At 38.9% G+C, this 19,622-nt stretch overlaps 1 pseudogene; it reads right to left on the reverse strand.

The window, feature by feature from the left end:
• Window positions 1-11,001: 11,001 nt before the first annotated feature.
• LOC133869031 (uncharacterized) lies at window positions 11,002-16,008 on the reverse strand (annotated as a pseudogene).
• Window positions 16,009-19,622: the final 3,614 nt, after the last annotated feature.

Below are 19,622 nucleotides of genomic sequence, written 5' to 3' on the forward strand. Positions count from 1 at the left end.
AACTGTGCGACAGGATTTTCCAAAATTTTCACGGAGAAATCTTTCCTGTATAAGAAGATCGTCCGAACGGACGCACGTCCGCTGCAAGTAATTTCCATAACAGGCTTCACGCGTCCGGACCAAGAGGCAGGAGCGTTCGGACGGCTAAACTTCAGCACGCAATTTCCATAATTGATGCGTGTGCGTCCGGACCATAAGAAGGAGACGTCCGGATGGCTAAACTTCAGCACGCAATTTCCATATCTGATGCGTGTGCGTCCGGACCATAAGGGGGAGACGTCCGGACGGTTGAAGTCGAATCGTCAGTTACCATAAACGATGCACCAGCGTCCGGACCATAGCTGTCAGATGTCCGGACGGTTCATTTTGAACTATGATTCTTGCCTTACGGAGATACGCGTCCAGACGGTATACCACATCGTCCGGACAGTTGATTGGTTGATTGATCTTCCCTTTCTTGGAACTTGGAAAGAATCAGTTAACCGTTCGAGAACTGATAGGCGTCCGGACGTGCTGCTGAAACGTCCGGACGGAGCAAGCTAGCACAGAAGCTTCTCGATATAGTGAAGTGTTCGGATGGAAGAAGCACGTCGTCGGGATGGATGATGCTGGACTGACTGTGTCTGGACGGGATGGCACATCGTCCGGACGGAAGAAGCAGGAACAGTAGGTGTCCGGACGGGATGGCACGATCGTCCGGACGGCTGACAGGGAACTTGAATTTCTTCTGACTTCATTCTGAATAGTGGAATCCCTGTTTACAGCATCTCGACTGCACGTAATTACCATAATAAGGCTTGGAGCGTCTGGACCCTAAAGACTGATGTCTGGACGGTTGAACTGGTGCACATCTTGCCTTATAGAGAACATCGTCCGGACGGGATCACACATCGTCTAGACGGTAGCAGCCGTCTTCCCATAATCGTGTCTTGAGGCAGAAACCCTAATGCTTGTCAAACCATGAATGGCGTCCGAATGGTATAACCACGTCATCCGGACAGATGCATTGGAACACTGGGATCTTCTCGAACTCTGATGAGCTTCTAGACACTGATGGATGTCCAGACGGAAAAGATCTTGTCATCCGGATGGATGTTGCTGATTGATGAGTGTCCGAACGGAATACCACGTCGTTCGGATGGCTAGCAGGGAACCGAAATAAACTTGCTTCCAAACTTCACAAAATCTTCTTGAAGGACATGGCTGAAGAGTAGACTCTGGATAGGCAGCTTCCCTGATGAAAACAGCAACATTACATAGAAGTGATTTTGTCAACAGAATGCAGCCAACACAAAAACTAACACACTTAATACCCCTAAAACGTTGTTAAAATCTCACCACATTTTGCGGCATTCATAAAGTTTCCTAACTTCCTACAAGCTAGTACACAGACATTTTCGTGAACTCCTGAATCTTTTATATATATATATATATATATATATATATATATATATATATATATATATATATATATATATATATGTATGTATTTTATAAACAAAGACAAGTATTCTCTAGTGATGCCAATTATCTTGCATTTTCTTCTTCTCTCAGTGATTTTTGCATCAGAAGCTCAACAAGAGCCATCCATTATAAAGCCAAGCTCTTCGTTGACACCTCCTACGTACCAACTCTTCATGGCCATCACATTCCGGTTTATATGCCTTTCGATTCTACAAACAATGTGTTGGGGCAATTTCTAGGGTGAACTGAGTGTACTCTTTTTGTGTTAAAAAGATAGTCTCTATCATACTTGGGTATGTGATGTATTTATAGCCCTGACTTTACTTAGCAATGAGCCATCCCTTGGGATCCACGCCCAGGGATGACTCATAGTTTTCCAGCCTTCCTTTCCTGCTAAGAAAGGCATCTTAGTGTCTTGTCATTGTACTGCACCTGCAGGTGATATTTTCAGCATGCTACATAAGGCGAGATATTCTTGGCGCTTTGCACGAGACATAACAGCACCAATATCCTTTCTACACCGTCACTAGCACTTTGCACAAAGCATTGCAATATGCTTTTTAAGTTCCCGAGACACGCTTGTTTCGAGCCTTGTTGACTTGGCACCTATCTCCCAGGACAGGACTGCCCGAGAGCACCGCTGTCTTGGCTTTACAACCGCCAACTCTTCTTGGGCTGATTTTGACCTGAAGGCCCATGGCCCTCTAGCTAGATGGGCCAGTCTGGTTGAGATTATTCCCAACAGTTGCCCCCCAATTCCCTTATCCGAGGCTTACTCTGACAATGTGAATTTTATGTTCGGAAAACTTAAGCCTTGGCTTCTTCTCAAATTGCAGGATGTCCTTGTGGTTCCTAAAACTTGAAAACCACAAACCCGGGGGTCAGCTCCAACCCCCCATTCCTTCTTATTCTCTCTGCAGGGTTGTCTCCCGGGGTTGGACAACCCGAAAGACTAGCTTCTTGCTCCCGATGTAGAACTAACCGGGAAACTTGTCTTGTTTTCTCTATAGGGGTTTCTCCCTGGCTCCCAGCGATGACTGATTTGGGAGACTAGCTTCTTGCTCCTGGTATACAACTAACTGGGAGACCTTACCTTGTTTTTTCTATAGGGTTTTCTTCTTGGCTCCCGACGATGACTGATTCGGGAGACTAGCTTTTTGCTCCTGGTGTAGAAATAACCGGGAGACTTTACCTTGTTTTTTTTGCAGGGTTTTCTCCCTGGCTCCCAACGAGGACCGATCTAGAAGACTAGCTTCTTGCTCCTGGTGTTGAACTAACCGGGAGACTTTGCCTTGTTTTTTCTGCAGGGTTTTCACCTTGGCTCCAGGCGAGGACTAGTCCGGGAGACTAGCTTCTTGCTCCTGGTGTAGAACTAACCGGGAGACTTTACCTTGTTTTTTTGCAGGGTTTTCTCCCTGGCTCTCAGCAATGACTAATCCAGGAGACTAGCTTCTTGCTCCTGGTGTAGAACTAATCGGGAGACTTTGCCTTGTTTTTTCTGTAGGGTTTTCTCCTTGGCTCCCGATGAGGACTGATTTGGGAGACTAGCTTCTTGCTCCTGGTGTAAAACTAACTGGGAAACTTTACCTTGTTTTTTCTGCAGCTCTCCCTGGCTCTTGGCGAGGACTGATCTAGGAGACTAGCTTCTTGCTCCCATTGTAGAACTAACCGGGAGACTTTGCCTCTTTTTTTTTTTTTTTTTTTTTTTTTTTTTTTTTTTTTTTTACCATGGTTGTCTCCCTGGATTTGTCTTAGGGTTGTCTCCCTGTAAGGTTTTTTTATAAGGGTTGTCTCCCCGTAAGTTTTATTTTTTTCAAGGTTGTCTCCTTGGCTCCCAGCGAGGACTGATCCGGGAGACTCGTCTTCTTACTCCCAGTGTAAAACTAACCGTGAAACTTTTCTTCTTGCTCCCAGTGTAAGATTAACCGGGAGACTTTTCTTCTTGCTCCCCCGGTGTGCAACTAACCAGGAGACTTGTCTTATTGCTCCCAATGTGAGACTAACTGGGAGACTTTTCTTCTTCCTCCGGGTGTAAGATTAATTGGGAGACTTTTCTTCTTGCTCATGGTGTGAGACTAACCGGGAGACCTGTCTTGTTGCTTCCGATGTGAGACTAATAGGGAGACTTTTCCTTCCTATAAAAGAAATGACATCAACGGGTTCCTGGTCCCTAGACCGGGAATGCTCTGATGCTTAAGTCAGCTTGGGTGAACTGAGTATACTATTTTTGTGTTAAAATGAGAGTCTCTATCATACCTGGGGTATGGGATATATTTATAGCCCTGACGTTACTTAACAATGAGTCATCCCTTGGGATCCACACCCGGGGATGACTCATCGTTTCCAGCCTTCCTTTCCTGCTAAGGAAGGCATCTTAGTGTCCTGTCATTGTACTGCACCTGTCAGTGATATTTTCGGTGCTCTGCACGAGGTTAGATATTCTTGGCACTCTTCATGAGACATTACAGCGCCTACATCATTAATGCACGGTCACTCGCACTCTACACAAAGCATTGTAATATGGTTTTTGAGTTCCTGGGACGCGCTTGTCCGGAGCCCTAATGACTCGGCACCTATCTCCCGGGACAAGATTGCCCGGTAGCACCGCTGTCTTGGCTTTAAAACTGCTAACTCTTCTTGGGCTGATTATGATCCAAAGGCCCATGGCCCTCTGAATGGGCTGGTCTGGTTGGGATTATTCTCAATACAATGCAACGGGTATGCTCTAGGCATTTTTCTTGATGGCCTTCCACAGAAGACAGTGATTTGGACTGCCAACTGAGATGAACCTTTAGTTTTCTTTGATGTTAAATTAAATTTCATAGGTGATGGACGACTGGTTTTGCAATTGACACAAGGCACAGTACTGACATGCCTTGCCAGTTTCCCAAAAGTTGCAAGCTCAACATCGATGCTTAAGTTGAGTAACTTTATTCTCTATAATTCTGCTAATCAGGAAGTATGGCAAAGTTTCGATTACCCAACTGACGCCTTTTTACCAACTCAAAATCTTTCCCACGAACAAGTGTTGTATAACATTATTTCATCCTCTAACTAGTCAACAGACATATTTTGTCTCTTAATGCAAGAAGATGGATGGCTCTTGAATCAAGGGTAAAAATAAATAATGACTTCTAAATTACCAAGTGTGTGTTCATGTGCAACAAAATATCTTACATGCGGAAAATAAAAGAGGCAAGACATTTGTTGACAAAGTGAAAACTCTGTGAAGAGGAAAATACTCTGGGACAACCAAACCCAGGATATCCACTACACCGAAGGCAAAGCTAGTTACAAGACACTCAAACTCACATACCTCTGATGCAGTAGTCATACCTTTAACTCTGACACGAAGCCCATCGTGAACGCTTCCCAACCAAGTCTCCTACTTGAAGGGGTCTTCAATGGAATCCTTTACCTTAGGGCCGACCTCTAAGATAGACTTTACATGAAACAAAGAGCACACATTAGCAACAGCTAGAGAGCCAGCGGATCTTCAGTTCTCTCTAAACACCCTTTCTAAGCATTATGGAATTCTATACAGAATTCTTACAAATTACAAGCCTAGAGCCATCTATTTATAGGCTTCAAAAAACCTAATTCTAGACACATTTGGACTCTGGCTGTGGAGCGTCCAGACGGTAACTTACCCTCGTTCGGACGATCTTCTACGACCGCCTTTCCAGAATAGCACGATTCTTCCCATAATAGGACCACTTCTGGACGGCTTGGCCGAGCGTCCGGAAGGTCTTAACTGTCACTAATTTTCGCGTCCGTAAAGGAAACCCAGAATATTCTGGAACGATAGGTAGCGTTTGGACGTCTTGTAGAAACTTCCCAAATAGTGTCGACTGAAATCCAACTCCGTATAGAACTTGGAGTAGCTTGACCTAGCATCCGGACGGTGTTGCTCTGACGTCCCGATGTGTTCAATGCTGAAACTTCTAGACACTGCAGGGAGTCCAGACGCCTTCAAAGGCTTGTCTGGATGGTTGCACAGGAGCCGGTTAATCTGGCTTAGAAATAGCATGGAATCTTCATGGACATCTTCTAGAAACTTGTGACCAGTCACATGGCTTGAAACGAACACTGTCCATATAACTTGAAGACTCTGAATAAAACCTATAAACCTGTTTAAAATGCAACCATTACATAAAGTGTTTTTGTCAAATAGAATGTTGCCAACATAAAATGCTAACAAACTCTCTTTTTGGCCATTCTGGGACAAAAAACACTTGACCGGTTTGGAAATACATTCTCGGTCCAAAAACAAAAAATACTCCCCCTTTTTGTCTCAAAAGGACAAAGGGTAAACATAGTATTCAGAGAAAAACCATAACAAAACATTTCTAAAGAAACAAACAAAGGAAGATAACAAAGATAGGGCTTCAACAAGAATTCAGCACACACATGTATCTAAACCCGAGAAAACTGTTAGATAGCTTGTCAAAAATACGCAAACATATAAAGAAAAGTCAAGTACTTAACGAGCATAAATTTCTTTGCAGATAGAAATTTTTCAATAGTTAACTTAACTCATGCAATGTGTGTGTGTGTGTGTGTGTGTGAAGACTTTCTCAATAAGGTATGATCTTCGCTGATATGATTTAAAGCAACTGAATTTTCTAAATAAGAGAGAAATTCGTAGTTAGGGCTGGCAAAACGGGTCACCCGACACGACCCGTTTACGACCCACGACCCGTTTAGCCTAGACCCAGACACGACACGAACATGATTATTTCACGGGTCACCCGACACGACCCGTGAACCCGTTTAACATAATGGGTCGAATCGGGTCGACCCGACACGACCCGTTTAGCTTAAATTTTTATTTATTTATTTATTTATTATTATTATTATTTTGGGGGGGGTTTTTGCAGGAACAAAAATAGAAAGCATTTTCTAGTGCTCTTCTACAGAAACATACTTGCTGCAGAAAGTCAAAAATAGTGAAGATGAATTTGCATTATTCTTTTCCTTGGTTATCTTCAGACTTTAAGAAAGTCAAAAATAGGCAACTGCATAAGGGGTTTATAGTTTATACAGAGAGGAGTCAGTTGAAAGACAACCTAAAGGAATTTGAAAGACCTTATGGACTAATTTTGCTATTTAATTTCATAAGGATGACTAGAAGTTGAATATCAAAGGACTACTAGTGTCTCCCGAAATCCCAATAATAGCACAATCAGCTTAACACTGAGGTAATTTTGAAACACAGCACGTCAGTTTTCTCTACCACCAGATCACTGGAAACATGCATGTAGAACAGGCTGGCGCCCTTTTTATTAGATCTTCAAGGATGATGACAAGAGATATATTTCAAATGTAACATGACATGAAAGTAAACTTACCTATAGGATAAAACAAGCATGATTACAATTCCATGGCAAGTCCTCCCTTAATCAAACTGAGTTAAATTTGCAGGTGTTAGCAGTTAAATACCTAAGAAAATTGAAGCCAAGAGGTAAAAATCATAACTTCCTAAAAGGAGTCAGTAATGTACAATGGCATAAATATACGGTCCTATCACAATTTAACTATAACAACTTATGATAATTAATCACAGTACAGTAGTTTGTAAATGCAGATGCATTCAAGTAGACTTGAGCTTCACCTGTAAGCATAAAATAAACAAATAAAACTTACACGGCAAAGTTCAACTTCTCATCATCTGTATAAGGTTAATTCATCTTGTACATACAAACTGAAGCAGCTATCTCCACATTTGGGTAAGGGGACCATCATCTCCACATTCTATGAATCTGACTGCTCAAATGGGACACGCACAAACAACTGGCCATGCAGGTTCACGACAGCAAAAGTTTGATGCGGATCAATTCTGGATGGCAAGCTAACAAGCTAAAGAGAAAACTACTACTGTCAGGTATAGTTCAATAAAGAGCCTCAAGCCTACATAACAAAGGTTTTAGATTGGAGTTCAATTAGTATATGAAGATAAAGACACCAAATTGTCACTGATAATAGTCCAGGGTAACTATATTGCCAAGGCCTGGTACTTTAATCTTGAAGGATTTTTTTTTCTTAACTAACCACAATTATCAAGAAAGCCAAAGTTCTTTAAATTCATCTGTGTAAAAATTCTATCCAGTTTGAAATGGGAAAAAAAGAAAGAAAGAAAGAAAGAAAAAAGATGGTATAATTTTGAAAGGTAGAAAACAGGGGATCAGGTAGTTGTTAATGTCATAAATTATTCAAGAATCTTTTAGGGCCAAGAGAAATTGTTCACTTTACTTGCCAAGCGACCAGGACCTGCTGCAAAACAGCGCTGGACCCCACCTACTCTTAACGCACATATGACATCAAGTTCTCATCCACTTTGTAATGATCAAGTCAAGAATAAGAGTCCAAGGACCCATATCCTTTTGCCAAGGGTTTGATGGGGAGGAGAGGGAAGACACCAACTGTTGTCATTTACCAATAAACGCACATTCAACAATTAATGGAACCATAGGTAGTTACATAACGAAACACATTAATATTATCACAAAGGCACATAGTAAAACACATTATAATATAAAATACTAAAACACATTCAAATAACATAACATAAATGTTTAGTGAAAAGAAAATAACACATTACAATCAACTCCATCAGGTTGTCACTACAGGGGCTTCAGCTTTGATAGCCAAAGACCAAAGTCTCCTTCGTAGAATCCAATGTCCAGAATGTTCAAAAATAACAAGAAAATCTCAAAATCATGCAGAATCCAATAAATATCTTAATACCTTCTTAGGTGTTTCTTCAAGCTCCTCATCATGCAGAATCCAATAACAACAAATGATATTGAATGCCTACCAATCACCGGATGGTATATCAAACGAAGGACAATCATATGCTAAAGATCGTCTCATGAAGACACCAAAAAAAAGAAAAACTAAATTGACAATGATAAGAATGACAATCAAATATAAACTATACAAAGTAAAAAACAAAGAAAAAATCCTTCAAAACAAAAACAATATACACTGAAACATAATTCATGCGAAGTCACCTACTCAAACACCTTAAAAAAATTCACTATGAAAAATCCCAAGTAGCTTCACTTGTCCATACAGTTCAAGAATATGAAACCCAATAAATACATTCTTAAGAATAATAAGAAGAAGAAAAATCAGTAGCAGAAAAAGTTTATTAAAAGAGGACCTGATGGAGAGGACTGAGGAAGGAGAGGACAAGCATGGGAGGGGCGATCTTGACGGCCAGGGCCTTGTCGAGGAACTTCCACGTGATGGGCACGTGATTTCTGAAGCAGATGTGTGAGACCAGGAGATGTGTGAGACCAAATATTGTACCAAAACAAGGAGCTATAAGACAATCACAGAAGCACACGGTTAAGTTGATAATTTCTTCTCAAAGAAACCAAAAACAACCAAAAGGAAAATAATTAACAAGACACAAAATTTGGCTTTCTTTTCCCTTCCTTCATCTTTTTAGCAACCAAACATTGACAGAGACAAAAAACCCACAAAAAATAAGTGCCTAGTAGACTAGCACCAAATCATCTCTAAACTCCTACTCCTAATCTCCTAGTAGACTAGCACCAAATCACTTAATATGTTTAATTGTCTAATCAAATAACAAAAAAAAAAAAAAACACTACATCATCATTACAAATTTACAAATACAAAAAACTGCATTATAATTGTCCACTCTTGAGTCTTGATTTCTTGAATGGCCTACATATGCCGATTATGCCCATTGTCCATCAGATTGTGTCCAATGCAAGTTAGTTTGAGATGCCCATCTTTGTCATTCAGCTCCAATACCTAAAGGAAAAAAAAAATAGAATAATTACATTAGGAGGTGAAAATGTTTAAAATGTCAACTAACATCATTTACTTTCTACAATTCAATATCGATCTAACAGATTGTACCATTCTGCCTCACATGCTAAAACACAAACAATAACATAAGAACAAACGAAAGAATAGGGAATCTCACAGGAACTGCTACTATCTAATGTCAAAACATCATCTTCTTCGTTATCCACCTTCATTGAAGTTTGTTCTATATCAAAAGATAAAAGAAATTAATTTCATTAAAATAAGATGAAAAAATACAAGTAAATGAAGAAATTAAAAATGCAAATAACTTTATTACCTTGCTCTCCATATAACCAATCTCTAGTGCAAACCAATGCCTCAACAATATCAGGCTTGAGTGAACTCCTATACTGATCAATCACAAGTCCACCAATACTAAAAGTGGATTCTGAAGCAACAGTAGAAATATGAATACTCAAAATATCACGAGCCATGGCAGCTACTTCAGGATAACGAAATTCATTTCCTTTCCAAAATGAAAGGATGTCAAATGTCGAGTTCTTCTCCAAATACTTGGGTTCATTCAAATAAAGTTCCAATTGAGTCTTTTGTGCATCAGGATCGACTCCATCAAATGCTAGAAAATCCTACATAAAAAAGAGATAAAATAAACATAAAATTAGACTAATTAGTAAGTGATTATGATTTTATGAATATATATATATATATATATATATATATATATATATATATATATATATATATATATATTAAGTTACTACATACTAACAAGCTAAGAATTTAAGAAACTTGTGATATTATTTACCTTCTCCCAATCTAAACCTTCTTGGGGCTGAACAACTGTGGAGTTTGAAGTTGTAGGAGCACTATACTCCATAAAAAAGTTTGGTTACCATTTTTGTTACATTCTCATACTCTTGAGAATCAGCTCCATAAATCTTCGTATAGTAATACTTTACAAGGCGCAGCTTGTAACAAGGATCTAAGACAACTGCAATGGCCAACACTAAACTGAATTCTGACCAATATTTCTCAAATTTAGAGATCATTTAACTTGCCATTAATCTTTTATATCCATCTTCACTCACAAGCTCTTGCTTCAAATTCACATAAATCAATGCTACCACGGAAAAGTATAGATTGGCTGTGGGATATTTGGTACCAAAAAAAGCACATGTAGCATGATAAAAGCATCCCAAGAAACTACTTATATCAATCACATTTTCCCACTCAAGTGCATTAGGACAAAACGTATAGTTTTTATCAGTCATCTCCAAATAAGCAAAAGCACGCCTATAATGAATTGCACTCTCAAGCATAAGATATGTCGAATTCCATTTAGTTGGCACATCTTGTTTTAATCCCTTGTTACTATCCAATGACATTTGATTGACAGCTTGAAGAAAACTTTGTTTTCTCATTTGTGATCCTCTAAAATATTCAACACTATCTCGAATCTTTTGGATAATATCAGTGATCTCTTTCAATCCATCTTGCACAATCAAATTAAGAATATGGACACAACAACGCATATGAAACAAATCACCATCACAAGGAAGGGCTTTCTTCATGTTTAACTTTGGTTTGAGATTCACAACACACAAATCATTCGCAGAAGCATTATCTAAGGTTATAGAGAAAACCTTTTTATCAATCCCCCATTCTTCTAGCAAAAAACATATATTTTCAGCCAAAGATACACATTATGTGGTGGGGGCATGAATGAAAAGCTTAACACCCAAATGCCCAATTCTTGTCAATGAAATGAGCAGTGAGGCAAATATACCCATCAGTTTTCAAAGAAGTCCACAAATCTGATGTCAAACTAATCCTCCCAGGACAAACATTTAACAAATACTTAACCTTTTGTTTCTCCAATATATGCATCTTAATCAAATCAGCCTTAGCAGTATTTCTACTAACTAATGGTACATCACTACGCAAGTATTTATGCACTTCTCTTACACCATCATATTCAACATATGAAAAAGACAAGTCATGCTTAATAATTGTACCAACCAGCAATTCTCTATATCTTTTAGGACAAAATTTTGAGGCACTTACTGACAAAGTTCCTTGATCTCTAGATAGGAGCATTTGTTGAATATCTTGATCAGTTTTCCCCCCACAAACCTTCATATGCTTCTGTAGATTTCCAATTCAATGTGAACTATTAGCTATATACTTGTGATCACAAAACTTGCATTTTGCCCATATCCTTTTGTCATTAGTGGTAACGCGCCAAGCGGCTACGTGGATTTTAAATTTATAAGTTTACCACTCGCAATAGTACGTGTCGATTGTACTATAGTAAAGGTGATCGAACCACAGAGATTATTGGTTGTTTGCGTAACGGGATATCTAAAGAGAGTATTTAACTTAACTTAAAAATAAAAACAAAAGCAAGAGTTGTAGAATTGAAGCTACAACAAGTAAGGCAAAGGAAAATGGAAATTGAAAACAAACTAAGAGAAAACTTAGGGTGTTGATCTTATCCAATCCTTAACCAATGAAATGCTTAAAGTCTATATGGATCTTCCTAACATGCTTGATATGAGCACGTAATGGGCGTCAACCATTACGATGACCTCGACGTGAAAACACTTTCGTTAAGACGTAGTTATAAAGCTAGGTAGTTTCACATTAATCTACTCCACGTAAAGATTAGTCTATAATTGAAAAACATTTACACTACGAAAGGTGTGGAGTGATTAATGCTCCCTAGCTTACTACTCTAAAACACATCCTAATAAGTATACAAGATATACGAAAACCCTAACTAGGCCACAATGATAAGATATCTAGTTTCACACCGGTCTATTCCATGTAAAGATTAAACTACAATGGAAAGACATTCTATACTACCAAAGGTATGAAATGATCGGTGTTCCCTAGCATACCCTATAAAGTGACTCTAATAGGTAGTCATACATCAAGTCATATAGAACCATTGCAAAAGACATCATTCTTATTTCTAAGAATGTTGGTTTTACTCAAGAAATCTAAGAAAACTCTTAGGCAAGTTTAACTCTTTTTCATGAATAAATAGATTGGAATCTTGATACCAAAACCTTTTAGCATGGGTTTTGATATCCTCTAGCCCTTAACAATCATCAAACATCTAGAGAAAATCCTAAGAACATCAAGAACACTACATAGGTTTTTGGATTGGATTTTGATCAAACCTTAAGAACTAATTTAGCTAGACATGAATTGAATCTAATCTAAGCATGAATTTAAAGGAAAGCAGTAAAGAAACAAGAAAGAAATGAATCAAAAACAACTATGTTGAAATTATGAAATTCGGATTACAAAAAGGGAGAAAAACCTAAGCTAGAACATGAAGAACAAAGAGGAAAAAGAAGAAGAAATTGCTCTCTGGAATTAAGCCCAGAAAACGTGCATCAAAGTAAACTAAAACATGAGAAATTAAAGTGATACACCTGAGAAAATCCGAACAAACCCTAAAAGATGCATCCTTTAACCTAAAACCCTAATCTCGTATATATAGAGATTTAATTTACAAGGGACTCATCAAGGATCAATTCTAGCCGCACAAACAGAGCTGGCCGCTGTCCATTTCTGTCCATTAAACCCAACTTTTGATTTGGATCGCACAAAGATTTGGAAATATCTTGACCTTCTGGAAGATGCGAAGTCGATCGATCAAAAATTTTGTGCTCTGAGAATCGATCAATCGAATCTGGACCGATCGAAGTTGAGTCGATAGAAAGTCAATCGATCGAATTATTAGCTGTACAAATAATCGATCGATCGAAATGCCTTGGACGATTTTTTCATCTTTTTAGAATCAGCCTCGAACTCTAAAAATTGACTAAAATACCCTTGACGTATTTTCAGGTCTAATTCAAGTGTTTTGAATTAGATTTCAACTAAGACCTGAAAATAAGATAAAATACAAAACTACACAAAATATTATATTTACAATACAAACTAGGTCTAACAAATGCAATTTAAGGGATCTTGAATCGAATAATTCAAGACTTATCAATTAGGATCCGTAGAAGGGAGTTCATCAAAATGGGTCCAAACTGTTGAGGTCTTTGATGTGAACCCCGTCAAGAATAACGAGACCCAACAACGAAAGGGAACCCAAGACCGTTCTAAGGACAGATTCGAATGGAAAAACCTCGACCCGTTGTTTATGACAAACAAGAACCTCGGTATAAGGAAGACGCCACAAACGGTGGTGGAAATTCCGTTTGATAAGTCGAGATGAACGCCACGGGAAATCCCGATAAGTTCGAGTAGTTCTTCAAAGAACCAAAGAGAATAAAACCTCGCATGTTTTATGAATCATCAATGCCTCCTCGATTACATGGTAGGTACACCTATTTATACAAGAAAATTACTTGCGGAGAAAGTAGTTCTAATCCTAATAAGTAAACAAATCAATTCCTAGCAAGGAAAGAAAATAAAGTCCAAATCAATTCCTAGCAAGGAAAGAAAATAAATAAAGATCTTAGGTAGGTAAAGAAAATAAGTCTTGCAATCCGATCCTTCTAAATTAACCAACAATCTCAGCAGTTCTTAGCCTTGACCGGATTCTTCTAGAACTTGAATCAAGGTGACAATTCTTTGTTGCCCACGTGGATCATGCTCAATGGGCCTCCCCGAATTTGCTTGAGCCCATAACTCTTGGATGAGTCCGTTGAGCACATCCTTGAACTTCTTTGCTCGTGCTCTCGTAACCGGCCCAATTGGTACTTTAACGAGATCCTTCAAAGCGGTGCCTTGATCTCCATCATTCCCCTCCTCTTGAAAAGGATTTGCCCTCAAATCATCACCTACATCAAAAGGACTCAAATCAGTAACATTAAAAGTGGTACTGACATTGTACTCACCAGGTAAATCTAGCTTGTAAGCGTTGTCATTGATACGCTCGAGGACTTGAAAAGGGCCATCTCCTCTTGGGAGCAATTTGGAACGCCTTTTCACCGGGAATCTTTCTTTTCTCATATGCAGCCAAACCCAATCTCCGGGTTCAAAAACCAGGTTGCGACGTCCCTTGTTGGCTTGTGTGGCATATTGTTCCGTTCTTCGCTCAATGTTGAGTCTTGCTTTCTCTTGTTCTTCTCCCCACCGAAATCCAACGTTCTTCTTGATCACTTCGGTAAGCGGTGCGGCTAAGCTACTGAAGTCCTTCACGAACCGCCAGTAGAAACTAGTAAGTCCATGAAAACTACGAACATTACCTACACTTGTGGGGCTCGACCAATCTTGGATTGCACGTACCTTTTCCTCATCAACCTATATACCTTGTGCACTAACAACAAATCCCAAAAATACAAGCTTATCGGTGTAAAAAGTGCACTTCTTTAAATTAGCAAACAACTTTTCTTTCCTTAGCACATTTAAAACGGATTTCAAATGTACTACATGATCGTCTATGTTTTTGCTATAAATGAGTATATCATCAAAATAGACAACAACAAATCTGCCTATAAATGCACGCAAAACATGGTTCATAAGTCTCATAAAGGTGCTCGGAGCATTAGTCAAACCAAAAGGCATAACTAACCATTCATACAAACCATATTTTGTTTTAAAGGCAGTTTTCCATTCATCTCCTTCTTTTATCCTAATTTGATGATAACCACTTTTTAAATCAATCTTAGAAAATATGCAAGAACCATGCAGCTCATCTAACATATCATCTAAGCGTGGGATAGGATGACGATACTTTACCGTTATGTTGTTGATGGCTCGGCAATCAACGCACATTCTCCACATCCCATCCTTCTTAGGTACAAGTAAGACCGGAACCGCACATGGGCTCATGCTCTCCCTCACGTGCCCTTTCTCCAACAATTCACTTACTTGCCGTTGAAGCTCCTTTGTCTCCTCGGGATTGCTCCTATAAGCTGGTCGGTTTGGGATGGTTGCACCGGGAACTAAATCAATTTGATGTTCAATCCCTCGGATTGGAGGTAACCCTGTGGTGTTTCCTCGGGGAAGACATCCTCGTACTCCTGCAAAAGAGAAACAATAGAACTAGGCAAAGCAAGGTCAAGTTTGTTATTGTTTAAAAGTGCCTCTTTGTACAAAAGTACAATCATCGGCTGTTTTGAAAACATTGCCCGCTTGATCTCACTCACTTTTGCATAAAAATTCTTTTGTTTTCTCTCTGATTTTCTCTCAAGGGCCGAACTTTGATTTTCTTTCTCTCTCTCATTTTTCTCGGCCTCTCTCTGTTTTTCACTCTTTTTCTTTTGCTCACTCTCTTTCTTTTGATCACTCTCCTTTTGTAATCTCACTTGACCCTCGTATACTTGCTGCGGTGTCAATGGTACAAGAGTGATTGATCGTTGATTAAGTACAAAAGAGTACTTGTTCGTAAAGCCATCATGCTTCACTTGCCTATCGAATTGCCATGGACGCCTTAGCAATAAGTGTCCCGCCTGCATCGGTACTACATCACACAACACTTCATCTTCATATTTACCGATTCGAAATGCAACTAACACTTGCTTGTTCACCCTTATCTCACCACTATCATTTAGCCATTGCAACTTGTACGGTCTAGGGTGCTTTATCATGGGCAATCCCAATTTCTCCACCATAATTGTGCTTGCAACATTAGTACAACTACCACCATCAATAATCACACTACATACCTTGTCTTTAACGTAGCACCTTGTGTGAAAGATGTTCTCCCGCTGTACTTCATCAACTCCTTTTGCTTGCAAGCTCAATGCTCTTCTCGCCACCAATGTCAATGCGTCAGGGGCTAAATACTCCTCATCGAAAACATCCTCCAATGGCGGCATGTTGTCGGTGTCGGAATCTTCATTATCGGTCACAATTTCTCCATTGGCTTGCAACACCATGGCTTGCTTGTTTGGACATTGACTTGCTATGTGGCCCCTGCCTTGACATCTAAAACACTTAATATCACGATTCCTAGAGGTTGAGGCTTCGGTTTTACCTTGAGGAACATGGCTGGTGGTCGCAGACTTGGACTCGGGTTTGGGCGTTTGTGACTTGTCCAGCGGCTTGGCATGACTCGATTTCCAAGAGGTAGAACTAGAGTTATGGCCTGCACGTGTCCCACTCCCTCTCTTGAGTTGTTGTTCCACTTTGATAGCCATATGCACCATATCTTCCAATTCCACATAATGCTGCATCTCTACCTTATCATGGATCTCTCGGTTTAAGCCAAGTAAAAATCTAGCCATTGTAGCCTCCCGATCCTCCTTTACATTAGCACGGATCATAGCAATCTCCATCTCCTTGTTACTGTCCTCTACGCTTCGACTCCCTTGTCTAAGACCTTGTAGCCTTTTGTACAACTCTCGGTAGTAGTAACTTGGAACGAACCGCTTTCTCATCACTACTTTCATCTCATCCCATGTGTCTATTGGGCGTTCTCTATTCCGCCTTCTGTTTATCACAAGTTGATCCCACCAAGTAATAGCATATTCAGAAAATTCAATCATAGCTAATTTTACCTTCTTTGTCTCGGAGTAGTTGTGACAATCAAACACGAACTCCATCTTCTTCTCCCATTCAAGATATGCCTCAGGATCAGATCTACCTTGAAAGGACGGAATCTTCATCTTAATACCACCCAAGTTGTTATCTTCACGATTCCTAGCTTCTCTAAATCTTCCTCCAAGTCTCCTATTGTTAACAATGGAACCCCGATCTTCTTCTTCATCAACACCAGACCCATAACGCTCTTCATCCTCCTCCCTCGGTGGAACTCTTTCCCTTCTACGAAAATTACGACCGTTTTGTGGTTGCTCCTCACGTCTATTCTCCATTTGATCTATCCGTTCGTGAACCTGCTCCATCTCCATCTTCATCACTCGCCTCATCTCACTCATCATGGCCTCTATAAACATTTTCGGATCGGCCAATTTTGTATCACCTTCGACAATGCTCTTACCACTATCGTGAGACATGATTGCTGCAAAACAAAGGTTAGAAAGAAAAAAAGATCCTCACGAATCACTCCCTTACGTGTTTACACTCAAGAAGGTGGATCACTCTCCACTCGTGTTTCACTCAAAATAATATGGCTTTTACCCTCTGATGTTCTCACCACTCTTGCCTTTTTCCACTCGATAATTCTCTCTTAGTTCTTTTGAAACTAAACAAACAACTCAAAATTTCTAGCAACAATTCACCCAGAACTACTCAAGGAATTTCAGATTTGAACACAAGGAATATGGAAATTTTCAGATTAGAAATAGAAGGAATATGACAGTTTGGAATTTTGGAAGCACAGAATAATGATTTTTTTTTTTTTTTTGGACTTTTTTTTATTTATTTTTTATTTATTTATTTTGATTTTTTATTTTTCTAGTCACAAGCAGCAATAATAATTGTAATTGCCAAAAACGATTGATTAGATTTCAACAAGCACATGAAACTATACAAAGGACAATTGAAAGCGACATGTAATTCAAAGATGGAAGTTGCAGATATGGAAAGAAAATCCAAATCTTGAAATTATTGATCTGAAAATTAAAGCAAAGATTCGCGTAATCAATTAAGAATGGAATTCAAATCTGAAAAATTAAAGCAAAGATTCGCGAAAATCACAAATCTGAATTTTGACACGATTTTTTTTTTTTTTTTGATGATTAGCAATTGGCTTTTAAGAATAATGAAATAAAATTTCAAAATAGTGATGTGAAGGGATATGCAAACCTGAACTAGAAACTGAGCTCTGATACCAAATGATGTGAACCCTGTCAAGAATAACGAGACCCAACAACGAAAGGGAACCCAAGACCGTTCTAAGGACAGATTCGAATGGAAAAACCTCGACCCGTTGTTTATGACAAACAAGAACCTCGGTATAAGGAAGACGCCACAAACGGTGGTGGAAATTCCGTTTGATAAGTCGAGATGAACGCCATGGGAAATCCCGATAAGTTCGAGTAGTTCTTCAAAGAACCAAAGAGAATAAAACCTCACAAGTTTTATGAATCATCAATGTCTCCTCGATTACATGGTAGGTACACCTATTTATACAAGAAAATTGCTTGCGGAGAAAGTAGTTCTAATCCTAATAAGTAAACAAATCAATTCCTAGCAAGGAAAGAAAATAAAGTCCAAATCAATTCCTAGCAAGGAAAGAAAATAAATAAAGATCTTAGGTAGGTAAAGAAAATAAGTCTTGCAATCCAATCCTTCTAAATTAACGAACAATCTCAGCAGTTCTTAGCCTTGACCGGATTCTTCTAGAACTTGAATCAAGGTGACGATTCTTTGTTGCCCACGTGAATCATGCTCAATGGGCCTCCCCGAATTTGCTTGAGCCCATAACTCTTGGATGAGTCCGTTGAGCACATCCTTGAACTTCTTTGCTCGTGCTCTCGTAACCGGCCCAATTGGTACTTGAACGAGATCCTTCAAAGCGGTGCCTTGATCTCCATCAGTCTTCCTAAGCTTTTTCTGGACCTTTTTTGTCGTCATCAAATTCGAATGAACAGAAGAATCCTCCATTGTATCTGTCTCAACCACATCGTCATCGAATACAACCGAATCTTCGTTAATCACCTACACACATAATCGTTAGTAAGTTAGAATGAAGAAAAAATAATAATATGATGAGTTTCAATTTTCTTTAATACTCAACTAAAAAGCTAGAAGAGAGAGAGAGAGAGAGAGAGAGAGAGAAAGTAGGTAAGACTTCTACATCAAAGTATGTGCTATAATGTCCAAACTAAGTTGTTAAGCATCTAATTAATTTTAGATTACAAGTTCTAGAGCAAATCAAACACCCCCACCCCCCAAAAAAAGAAAGAAAAAAAAATATTTTAAAAGAAACTGTTGCAATTAAAGAGTTTAAGCAATTAAGTTACATCCTATAAAATGGACTTCAAACATTTATAATATGTGAATATATGATTTGGTTGACCAAACTATAAGACACCTAATAATAACTAATAAGGCTACTAGTATTGGGCTTATCAACTTTATCCCTTTCTCTCTGCCTTTTTTTTTTGGGTGGAATCTTTTTGTAATTTTCAAGGTGAATCAAAAATGTTAATGTCTATTTATGTTTATGTTTCAAGTATATATAGGTTTTACAGTATTAGGAATTTTCAACAACTTTCCTCTTTTAAGTGAGGAAAGAAAAGCACAATCACGATGACAAAGTTAAAAAAAAGGCTCACTTATGTCAACTTCTTTATTGTGATATTCACTTTCTTGAAAAGGTTCACTTTTTACATAGACAGTGAACCAAATACATCATCAATTCCAGAAGATTGTCAATGGCTGCTGGTTAAGGTTAGGTTTGTGAGTCATTGGGTATGACCATAATGCATCAACTTCAATCAAACAAGTAGACCAAAGACATTGTAGACTGTAAA

The sequence above is a fragment of the Alnus glutinosa genome, chromosome 5 (assembly GCF_958979055.1).
Source record: "Alnus glutinosa chromosome 5, dhAlnGlut1.1, whole genome shotgun sequence".
NCBI classification, from domain to species: Eukaryota; Viridiplantae; Streptophyta; class Magnoliopsida; order Fagales; family Betulaceae; genus Alnus; species Alnus glutinosa.